This window comes from Felis catus, chromosome B3, assembly GCF_018350175.1.
Source record: "Felis catus isolate Fca126 chromosome B3, F.catus_Fca126_mat1.0, whole genome shotgun sequence".
In the NCBI taxonomy this organism is placed as follows: domain Eukaryota; kingdom Metazoa; phylum Chordata; class Mammalia; order Carnivora; family Felidae; genus Felis; species Felis catus.
In genome coordinates, this window is record NC_058373.1 from 96,574,672 (window position 1) to 96,587,238 (window position 12,567).

The 12,567-nt window shown below is 35.3% G+C and overlaps 2 long non-coding RNA genes across 2 annotated transcripts in view; one reads left to right on the plus strand and one right to left on the minus strand.

Annotated features, from left to right (window-relative positions):
• Positions 1–12,567, minus strand: part of LOC109500824 — a 180,862-nt gene that overhangs the window by 122,799 nt on the left and 45,496 nt on the right. The window contains exon 2 of the long non-coding RNA XR_006599566.1: positions 10,502–10,571. This is a non-coding gene — a long non-coding RNA (uncharacterized LOC109500824). The remainder of the gene's footprint in view (positions 1–10,501; positions 10,572–12,567) is intronic.
• The window catches only part of LOC109500825, a 56,619-nt gene that overhangs the window by 16,648 nt on the left and 27,404 nt on the right, over positions 1–12,567 (plus strand). The gene's annotated exons all lie outside the window — the stretch shown is intronic.

Consider the following 12,567-nt stretch of genomic DNA (forward strand, 5'->3'; position numbering starts at 1 on the left):
CTCATTTTCTTCTTCATGAATTCCTTTCCACAAAAATGTGCATCTATCTATATATTTTCCTATTTCCTCTTATTTTTTACAAAATAATAGTACACTAAAAATACTCTCACTTTGCTTTTTCACCTGACACTTGGTTTCTCCTGGACATCATTCTATATTGGTTCATAGAAACTTCCTCATTTTTTTTAAAGAAATGTAGTACTTCCCTGTGTGAATATACCAGTTTTCTCATCCATTACCCAAATATAGTCATATAAGAAATTACGTTTTCCAAAACAATTCTGGAATGAATGATTGTGCATGTATATTTTTGTACTGTTGGGGATATAGATCTTCCAAAGGGAAACTCTTATTGTATACATGTAGATTTCTATGCAATCTCTGTGTCTAACATGGGGCTCCAACTCGACTCTGATATCAAGAGCAGCATGCTCTACTGACTAAGCCAGCCAGCCGCCCCTTGTTGGGTATATTTTTAGGTTAAATTCCTGGAAGTGGGTTGCTGGACAAAAAAGATTGTAAAAATTTGATTTTTCACCAGCAGTGTAGGAGAGTGCTTGTTTTCTTAAAAAAAATTTTAAGGTTTATTTAATTTTGAGAGAGAGAGAGTGAGCATGAACCGGGAAGGGGCAGAGAGAGAGGGAGATACAGAATCTGAAGCAGGCTCCCTGCTGTCAGCACAGAGTCTGATGCGGGGTTTGAACCCACAAAACTTGAGATCATGACCTGAGTCACAGTCGGACGCTCAACTGGGCCACCAGGTGCCCAGAGGAGTGTGTGTTTTCAGATAGTCTGCTCTTGCAAGTCTGATCAGTAAAAGGAAAACTTGACTTAGAATAATCTCAAGTTTTACTTCTCTGGATGTTAAAGGAATTCAAATATTTTCAAACATTAAATGCCTAAAATATAATTTGATATTTAAGGAATGAAAGGTTTAAAAACTTTACCAATATTTATGTCTTATTTTCTACTTTAAAAAGTCAAACCACATGCCTGCTGTTTTGCTCTACTATGCTCCAGTAGGATAGTATCTCATTTCTTATATGCTGCCAAGTCTTTGGGTCTGCTAATGATTTCTTTTCCTTTGTGAATATTTGTTTTTTACTGTTTATTTTTGAGAGAGAGAGAACGAACATGAGTGGGGAAGGGGCAGAGAGAGAGACAGATACAGAATCCCAAGCAGGCTCTGACCTGTCAGCCCAGAGCCCAAGGTGGGGCTTGAACTCACAAACTGCGAGATCATGACCTAAGCCAAAGTTGGAAGCTTAACCAACTGAGCCACCCAGGTAACACTTTGTGAATATTTGTATTCCTTATTAAAAATTTTGCCTGGATATCCATTTTTAGTCCCATAGAATGCTATTACAGTCTTGTTGGGAAAAGCTGCCACTTGTTTTTCAATGTATTCTTTAAATGGTAAATATTATACTGGTCCTTTTCTGTTTTTCACCTACATACATGCTTGTCTAAATTTCTTAAATTACTTTTTGAAAAAATAATCACTTTTTTTAATTTATTTTTTTAATTTACATCCAACTTAGCATCGTCATCAATGATGACTTCAAGAGTAGATTCCTTAATGCCCCTTATACGTTTAGCCCATCCCCCCTCCCACAACCCCACCAGTAACCCTCTGTGTATTCTCCATATTTAAGAGTCTCATGTTTTTGTCCCTCTCCCTGTTTTTGTATGATTTTTGCTTCTCTTCCCTTATGTTCATCTGTTTTGTATCTTCAAGTCCTCATATGAGTGAAGTCATATGTTCTTTGTCTTTCTCTAATTTTGCTTCACATAATACCCTCTCGTTCCATCCATGTAGTTGTGAATGAAATCTTGCCATTCTTTTTGATTGCTGAGTAATACGCATTGTATATATATACCACATCTTCTCTATCCATTCATCCATCGATGGACATTTGGGCACTTTCCATACTTCAGCTATTGTAGATAGTGCTGCTGTAAACACTGGAGTGCATGTGCCCCTTCAAAACAACACACCTGCATCCCTTGGATAAATACCTAGTAGTGCAATTGCTGGGTTGTAGGGTAGTTCTATTTTTAATTTTTTGAGGAACCTCTGTACTGTTTCCTAGAGTGGCTGCACCAGTTTGCAACCCCACCAGCACTGCAAAAGAGATCCTCTTTCTCTGCATCCTTGCCAACATCTGTTGTTGCTTGAGTTGTTAATGTTAGCCATTCTGACAGATGTGAGGTGGTATCTCATTGTGGTTTTGATTTGTATTTCCCTGATGATGAGTGATGTTGAGCATTTTTTCATGTGTCCATTGGCCATCTGGATGTCTTCTTTGGAGAAGTGTCTATTCATGTCTTTTGCCCATTTCCTCACTGGATTATTTGTTTTTTGGGTGTTGAGTTTGATAAGTTTTTTATAGATTTTGGATACTAACCCTTTATCTGATATGTCATTTGCAAATATCTTCAGTCATTCCATCAGTTGTGTTTTATGTTTTGTTGATTGTTTCCTTTGCTGTGCAGAAGCTTTTTATTTTGATGAGGTCCCAATAGTTCATTTTTGCTTTTGTTTCCCTTGCCTCTGGAGACATGTTGAGTAAAAAGTTGCTGCGGCCAAGGTCATATGTTTGTGGGTCCATTTCTGGGGTCTCTGTTCCATTGATCTGAGTGTCTGTTTTTGTGCCAGTACCATTCTGTCTTGATGATTACAGCTTTGTGATACAGCTTGAAGTCTGGGACTGTGATGCCTCCAGCTTTGGTTTTTTTTTCAAGATTGCTTTGGCTATTGGGGTCTTTTCTGGTTCCATACAAATTTTAGAATTGTTTGTTCTAGCTGAAAAGAATGCTGGTGTTATTTTGATAGGTATTGCATTGAATATGTAGATTGCTTTGGGTAGTATTGACATTTTAACAATATTTGTTCTACCTTGTTGGGAAAAGCTGCCACTTGTTTTTTGAAGCAATATTTGTGCTTCTTCAATTTCTTTCATAAGCTTTCTATAGTTTTCAGTGTATAGATTTTCAATTCTTTGGTCAGATTTATTCTTAGGTATTTTATGGTTTGTGCATAATCACTAAGTTTTAATACTTCATTGCTAAGTATTTGGCTAATTTTCTTATGTTCATGATCTCATTTAAATCCTCACTGTAATTCTATAAAGTAGTTTATTTTTAAACATATAAAGTATGTTTATTTCTCTAAGATCAGAAAAATTAAAATACACAATTACTAAGAGTCAGAGCTGAGATTCCAAACAGGTTCTTGCTGACCTGGGAATGAGGGATTAACCACTATTCTATTATGCAGTCTTGTAAACCAGGGTTGTTGACTGAGTAAACTCCAAGTTAGCTGAGGGTGAACCTTTGTTTAAAAATCACATTTTCAAGGGCAGTAAGCTCTTCAGGGATTAAAAAGTCAGTAACCATCCTCCCCCCAAAAAAGTTAGTAAACCCCAATCTTGAATTTTTGAGTGACAGGGTAAACCAAATTTATAGGAAGTGAAAGTCGAACTAAGAAAAATTCAAAAAATTCCCCAATTCAAAGGTTTTCAACATAACATTGGGGGAACCAGGACTCTTTTCTTCTTTCTATGCTATGTACATGTTAACCAATTGTAATATGTATCTAAATTAGGCTTCATATTTATAGACATGGGATAAAAAAAATTCTAAACCAAGTATTACAAGAGTAAAATTATAAACCTTAGGAATAATTTTATCAGCAAATAAATGGCTCCTGTGTGACAATAACATCACACTGAAATAAATATGCCTCTGAATCCTCTTCCATGACTGATTCTGTTATTCTTCAATGGAGCTGAACTCAGAGTGGGCTATTTTAATCTTTCACATGGCTGCCTTCCCAGGCATGTCAAGTACTCTCAAATTTTAGATTCATCAGTCCAAATCTCTTTGCAGTAGTTATTCATTTTAGGCCTTATAAGCTAACAGAGATGTGCCTGTCACAAAATATGAATGGAAGTTCCTTTCCCTTTCTTTTTATCTACCTTTTTTACCCTCTTGTTGCAGCTGTTATTTCTGGAACCTTGATGCATTCAGGATATCAATTGCACTGATTCACCTCCTACATAAGCTGGTTTCATGCATGAAAAAGCAAAAGCCTTAAAATATTGTAAGTGGAATGAACTTACAGCAAGTATTAAATGTTTTCATTATAGATAAGGTATATATACCTGTCTCGAATCTCAAAAAAAAAAAAAAAATCCTAAACTTTTTTTCTCATCTTTAATACAAATTGCTCATGAAACATGATAAGCAGGAGAAAAATGCAATCTCACTTCGACAGAATAAATTAAATAGTGAATATTTTTACAGTGGATTTTACACCCATATAGGTCACCACAAGCCACCTCTTTGGGGCATTTAATTTTTCATTCTCATTGTTTTTAAGCCTCTTTATGTAGAAAATGATAACCTTGAAAATCCTGTAATAAGAGACACATTACTGACACTTATGCAGGAAAATTCAGACTATTCACTCTCAAGTATAGCTGAAATTCTGTTATCTAAACACTTCATACCATAAAATTTACATGACTGAGAATCAAGTAACTTTGAATTTAAATTTTCTTAATATCATTTATTAAAAATCTACTTAGTATGAGGAATAGCTGCATAATGATTTTTATATGCACTATATACAGATGTATTTTATGTAGTCATTATTTTAGAAACATGAAAATTTCCCTTTGAAGCAATACCTACCCTATTTTGTCATAGGTAAGCAGAACATACACATTTCTGATTTCTCCCCCATAATTAAAAAACTGATGGGCAGATTTCCGTGAGGTTATGGCTTAGTGAATAAGACAATCATATGGGAAATAACAAGTTAGAAGAAAATAAAAATTAAATAGAATACCAAATGGAACATGAGGTATTCAACTAATTTTATCAACTCATGTCTCTTTTACCTTTAGGCATCTGTTCCCTTTGAATTCCTATAGTTGTATGTAATACTTCCTTCAGATTATTTTGTCAACCTCATACAGTGTCAACTTTTGACAAAGAAAAATAGGATTATTGCCAACTCCCCACCCCATAGGCCCAAGTCAGTACTAAATATTAGGCATTATGAAATGCATCTTCAGTTCCTTTTGGAAAGCAATTTCACTTAGTCCATTTTCACTAAAGTTTCAAGTTTATTATTTATTTTGAGAGAGAGAGAGAATCCTAAGCAGGCTCCATGCTGCCAGCACAAAGCGCAATGCAGGGCTTGAGCCCATGAAGCCACAAGATCATGACCTCAACCAAAACCAATGATCAGATGCTTAACCAACTGAGCCCCCAGGTGCCCCAATATCCATGATGGTTTTAAATATTTGATTTTAGTTCTTTGGAGCTCATATTTATCAAGATTTTATATATGCTGCACACATGAGTACATTAATATTCATAGGGATTTTTACAAATGCTAAAGAGGTTAAAAATTTTCTCAAATAGGCAACAAAAATATAATTGACTGATGGTTGATTGCTTCTAAACTACTGTATGTCTTTAATCCTTAGGATTGGGACAGAAGGGATGAAAATACAGTCCCAAGTGATTATCTTAATTGGGTTTCTCTAGTAGAAATCTTCTGGATTTCTGACTCCTTTTCTTTTACTTCTCCAAGACTGACTTAAGAATTTGGAGTAGAATTGTGTTTTATGGAGCCTCATTGCTTAAGAGGGGGAGCCTTAGATCTACTTAGTGCTATTTTGTGTTTTCTCTCATCTCTATTTTGAACTAGTGGTTGGAGTGGTGGGTGCTCATGTGATTGGTTCCACCTGAGTGTCATGGATAACTGGGCAAATGCTGAACTGCAACTGGTTCTACCTGAATGTTAGGTACAGTCTACGCCTCCAACAATTTCCGACAATCTCAAAGTTTTTGCCCCACCTCTACCTAGGCTACCAAACCTCCCAGATAGATATTCAGAGTCTCCAAAATGGGACATATGGAGCCTTGTGGCTTCCTTACCTATGGTGCAGAGACGAAGAGTAATTCAGGCTCCTTTGCATAAGTGTTGACTATCAATCATTGCATGCCATTCTGGTAATAGCCCAATGATTAAGGCATCTCCTAAAGCAAGTGTGCCACAGGTAGAATATCGTCACTCCATGTTTTAATACTAACTTGGATGATTAGGATATTTCTAAGGTATCCCCACCAACTCTGGATTCAAATCCTGCAGAAACTGGCATCCTACCCATTGAATGTCCTTCCTCTTTTCTCTCCTATTGACTTCTCCCTACAACCCACTAGAAACTGGAGGTTCAAGCTTTAGGTTTTTTTTAATTCCTCAGCATTATTTCCTTCTTTTATCTAATGCAGAAAACTTAGTTTTCATGAACAAAGAGATGTCCTTTCAATACTTGGAAGAATTCAAACTATAATTTTTTAGTATTCATTCATGATCTACTAAATGAAAGCTAAGGAAATCCTTTCTTTATCCACTAATCTCAGATTTCAAGATGAGCTTTTACTGCAAAATTCTGCTTTAAATATCAAAACTGAATATTTACTTTTTTCCCTTAAGTATTCTTCACTTCAGCCTTTAACATTCAATCAACCGACCCCAAGGCAGAAAATTTAATTACATAAAATGTCAAAGGAGAAAAGCACATTGACATAGTTTAGAACTGTTAGAAATGGATGAGACCAACATTCATTTCTCAGGATTACAAAAATCATGTATCATAGCTTCATAATAGAGAAATCTCTTGTCAAATCCAGAAATGGGATTTTACAAAAGTATCATGGAATCGATAGCAGTCAGAATAAATCTCTGTCCCAGTAACATTCAGACAATAAAAAACAACCAACTAATTGCCCATGCTTTGGAAGTTTACAGGAGAAATTTAATATTTCCTCTGGTTATGACCATTAACCAATTCCAGCGACAACCATACCCAGAATATGGTTACTACTCAAAAACATTTGTTGTATGAATCAGCTAAAACATTTCTTTATTCCCTGAGAGAACTATTGTTTGAAAATCTTAAATATCTAATGGAACCACATGTCCCTATTACACAGGACTCTACCAGGTTGGCTACAACAGTTGTTCTGGTAGTAATGGCAACTGCCCCTCAAAACAACACCAATGTATTGATAGTCTTCAATGATTTAATCCTTTATATCCTTATGGGTGTAAGCTTGTCAAAAAATCTAAACTCCATCAATTTCATCACAGCTAATAAATAATGACACTTCTATAGATAATATTCAAGTCATCTCTCATCTTTGGTGATCAAAGAATAGCTGTAATTGAAATTTACTCTTACCTAATTTTTGTTTTCCATTATAATTAACCCATTTTGAGAGTTTAAGAGATGATTCATTACCGAGTTATCTGTTCATAAATGATGAAGTTTTATTGAAAATAGGTTTCTTTTCCTAGGGATAGTCACATATTCCTACTCCAAGAACTATCCATTCACTGGAAAATATTAGCTAAAACTACATCTGATTGTTATTTTGTGTATCATAATCAAATCTATATAAAGAACTATACTTGGGAATTACGAACATACTTACCATACTCTATTAAAGTCCTCAACTTTCTGAAGGATTATAAATAAAAAGGCCTTATCAAAAGTCAGTATTAAATTTGCAAGACTATTTTAATGTGTTATAGAAAGCTAATGGTTTAAGGGGGCTTCTAGTCCAATTTAATTCAAAGTTTCAGGTACAAGGGGTGATATATTTAACTCAGCCTATTGTAAAGAATTTTCAAAATACTTAAGCTACTTCAAATACTAATGCTACTTAGCATTCATACTGAAAATTTTGTGCATATCATCAGGGATATCTTGAGGCCAATATCATAGGAGAATGATGAATAAGGCTTTTGAGTTCACTTATTCAATGTGCCACACTGTAGTTAACACAAATTGTAATGTTGATTTAAGATACGTCTATTCAGAATTTACTGCAGGCTTATTATACACAAATAAGAATACATTATGGATGATTTTATTTTTTACATCCTCACGTTAATTTTACCCTAAAATGTTTAATATTTCCTGGGCAACAGAGATATTTGACCTTTAATTAAGATTAAGGGTTTTAGATTGTAAAAGTATAAAAAGATCCAGAGGGAAAATAAGGTAGTACAGCATTGCTATTTTAGAGACTATTTCTTTGCAAACATGTAATATCAAATTAACAGATTTTTTATCTATACTTTTTGAAAATCAGAACCATCCTACAGTAGTTGATAAAGGTTTAACTGACCTCTCTCTGTTGATAGACAGATACGCACACACCCTGTGAGGCTGGCTTCATCTCTATGCAAGATTGTACAGGTGGAGGGTGGCTTATCTAGATAGACACTGAACCTAGGATTTTTGGCTCCAAAGTCTTAAAACCATCACCCTCTTCTACCTAGATCATCTTCAGTTTTATTGTTTCTATCTCCACAACCAGGAAATAAATACAAATCTCATACAATTATGTCAGTCCTTTCCTTATACTGATATATTTTATGTTATTTGTCTTGGTTTGTAGATTTTAATAGCTACTTGTACATATGAATCTCTCCTAGCAAACAATACTCTGTACATGTGGCACATACCAGGTGTTATGGATGACACAAAGAAGGAACAGGCACAAGCTTTATATAAATGATACACAAACGTATTTTCTGAACGAAGTGATCATTTACTGAATATCTTAGCACACTTTTTCTCAATGTGTTAAATGGGATCATGGCTATTTTTTTTGAGACAAGCTCCTGTTCCATCCCAATTATTCCTTTAGTATAAACCTGGACACAAGAAGGTTGAGTACATATGAAGCCTGTATCCTAGTGAGGCTTATTTACTTTTGTGAAAGGCTATCAGCACTTTTCTATGCTCAGTTGTACATCAAACCCATGGGTACCCTTCCCTGGCAACATAGCAAAACTGCACTTCATATTCTTGACATAAAATATAGCCTTGATCTTTCTGATAATCATTTTTTCTTAAAGCTTGATTACGCGAAATGCGGGGCGCCTGGTGATTTAGTCGGTTAAGCATCCGACTTTGGCTCAGGTCATGATCTCGCGGTTTGTGGGTTCAAGGCCCACATCGGGCTCTGTGCTGACAGCTCAGAGCCTGGAGCCTACTTCACATTCTGTGTCTCCCCTCTCTCTGCCCCTCCCCTGCTCATGCTCTGCCTCTCAATAATAAGTAAACGTTAAAAAAAAATTTTAAAAAGAAAGAAATGATACATATGCCAGACATAGATACATTCTTTTCTTGCCCCTTATTAAGAGAATTTTGCTTTTTCTATGGTTCAGCCATACATTTTGTTTACAGTCGCCACCATCTCAAACTTTCTTGCTTCTAGCAGTAGGCATGTGACTTAGTTCAAGTGACTGAAATGTAAGAGGAATTATAAGATATAACAGGTGGGTCTCTTGGAAATTTTTTTCAAAAGGACAGAATAAGACTGCATCTTTCTTCATTCTTCTTCCTTCTTAAAATAGAATACATTGAAGGTACAGGAAAAATTTTGTGACTGAATGGGCTAAAGGCACATGCTAAAGATTTCACAGCAACAAGACAGAATGCCTGGGTCCTCCATGATGCTGAGGAACTGCTGTGTCTTTTCTCCCTCACACTTTGTTACAGGAGTAGTACCCCTCATCTAAGCCCATGATGTTAAGTGTTCCACACTTCCAGCTGAACAGAATTCTAACTCACACAATATTCATGAAAGACTGCTTAAAGCCATGTTTAAGGCAACCTGTGGTCCATAGAATACCTTTAAATAAAGTACTGGGATCTGCAAGTTAATAAGGACCTAATGTGACTTAACCATAGAAACTCCAAAATTAAGGGATATGCATTTTGTTAGATTTTATCCTTAGATCAAACTAGATAATCAGAAAGCTGCTTAGATAGATAACATTGTTTTCTTGCCTTGTTAAAATTTTACTCACTGATTTGCTTTCCTTCTTTGTTTATGCCACCAGGAAGTACAATACTTAATACATAATCACTTCTAATGACTATGGACTCCGGGACTTGATGAGATCTATTTTATATACTAATCGTAACTCTAACTTTATACTATCATCTTAACTTTATACTATCATCTTAATTTTATTTGTGGTCATATTTTCTCAGTTTTTATATTGGTCTATTATTATATAGGCTTATACACAGTTTCATTTATAGAGTAAGGCTGGTTATACAGAACAAAGTATCCTCTATACCACAGGCCATCCCGAACAAGTGAGCAGGAGTCTTTATTACTTCCAGCAGTAGACTGGTATTTGGATGGCAAAACTATTCTCTGTAATAGCCCCACAAATTGCACAAATAATAGCATTCTTTCCCTTTCTGGTCTATCGATAGTGAACTACACAATTTCTAATAATTTGTTAAAGAAATGGTCTTTGTTTTTTGAGCACTCCCTCTCCATGTTAAAGACCTCAACACTATCTCAGAAAAAGTGTTCATTTCACTCCACATACAGTATCCTAATAATTATGTATGCAGCTTAGGAAATCCAAACCAACAATTACTTTTACCTTTAAGCGAGCTTTCTGAATTGCTTCAACAACAGTCTCCAAATGTTTCAGGCATTTTTCCATGACTGAACTAAAAATAATCAAGCCATCAATACATGTTATTGCAAAAGATCTCATTCTAGGCCACAAATAATCCATCATTTACTTGAAACAGTATTATTTTTTAAACACCCTTGAATTATCTCAACAGACTTTTCCAGAATATACCAGTTTATGGTCAGAACGTGAAATAAGCTTTGAGCAAAATGATTTTTATCTACTTTTTTACTCAATAGGAAAATTCCACAATTAATATAATCCTCCATTAAATTAATTACAATAAATTGACACTTTAAAGATAAACAGCAAAATATCTTTTTTCTCCAGAAACTCCTTAACATACAAAAGCAAATATATTTTTATTAATAATTTTAAAAGCAATATTTTAAAATAAAATCAAAATTCATGAATTATTATGGATAGGTAAGTGGTTACTATTCTCCCTTTTTTAAAATTCAGTACCAGTTTCCAGAATATTCCATTATTGAAAAATGAGAAAATATCAGGGAAACACAGATATTTAGAGAGAATATTCCATGAAAATGGCAGTGGCAAATCTTAAACAATTCTCAAATTTCAAGGGTTTAATCTTTTTTTACACCCCAAGTATTTTATTAGTTTTAGTACTACTTTTACAAGTTAAAAAAAAAACAAAAACAAAAACAGAAAAAAAACAGCCCCCCAAGTTCTATTAGCTTGTGTCTTCTCAGCATAGAAATTCTAATAGAAGAAGATTAGGTTTGAAAACAGCATTTATTTTCCTATAATCAGTTAAGGGCACCTGAACATCCATTACTGTCACTATTGCCTCTGCACATTAGAACAGAACACCCAGGACTTTTTACACACCTGTGCATCCCAAAGTGAGCAGAGAGGACCTCAGTGTGGGCAGTGGATCCAAGGGAATGGGTGAACCTGTCCTACCCCAGTTTAACACAATCAGGAAAAGGGGAATGGAGAGGGTAAAAAACTGGCTGGATGCCATTGGAAGGTAGAGAATTTGCAGAGGTTCAGCCTGCCTGACAGGGGAATCCAGCATGCCATCAGTGAGAAATAAAGACAAGTTTTGAGGCAAGGGAGACAGAACTTGCCAAGTCAGCATTGAGCTTTTGGTAGCATAAAAGGCTACGTCTCCAACAGAGGAGATGGAAAGCAAAAAGTGACAAGTGACTACCTAGTTGCCCCAGTTGATTGAGTCACAGGTTAAGGGATCCATTTCTTGCCAGCAGCACCTGAATTGCTAAGGAAAGATCTCTGGGAGGAAAGTGAAAGAGGCAGACAAGTTTATCAAAGGGCACTGAATGAACATAGGTCCTGATGTTTGTTTCAAGATTTCAGCAGGAGATCTCTCATGAACCTCTGGGAGTGCCTCACTTGAATATCCCCCTACTGGGCCAGTGGGCACCCCCCAAAGCCCCAGATGCTAAGTACACATCTTTCCCACCTCTGCAACTAGCTCTTGCAGAAGGAGAAATCACAAACTTGAGTAATAGTCACCTTCTAGTATGCAAAAGAAAGGATTCTAATTGCCAGACTGTTGAATTATAAGAGACAAAGTAAACATAAATCCTTACCCGAGGAAGGTCTTTGCTACTCTACATGTGAATCGTTAGACATGAAAAATCAAGGAAATAGGTGCCACAAAAAAAGAAAATAATTCTCCAATAATTTAACTCAAAGGCATAGAATATTGCAATCTAACTGATAAAGAATTCAAAATAGCTGTTTTAAAGAAATTCAATAAATTACCAAAAAACTCAGAAATAATACTGGTAAAGTCCTCCTTCTGTTGATTAAAGAGACTTAAATTATTAAAAAGAACCAAACAGAATTCTGGAGCTGGAGAATACATTGGCAGCATTGGTAACAGGGCAGACCAGTTAGAAAAAAGAATATGTGACTTCAAGGATAGAAATATAAAAATAATTCAGTTCAGAGAAGAGAACAGTTTAAAAAAAAAACTGTTCATTTAGAAAGCTATCAAATTCATTTAGGAAGTCAAATGCAAGAATCATCAGTGTACTAGA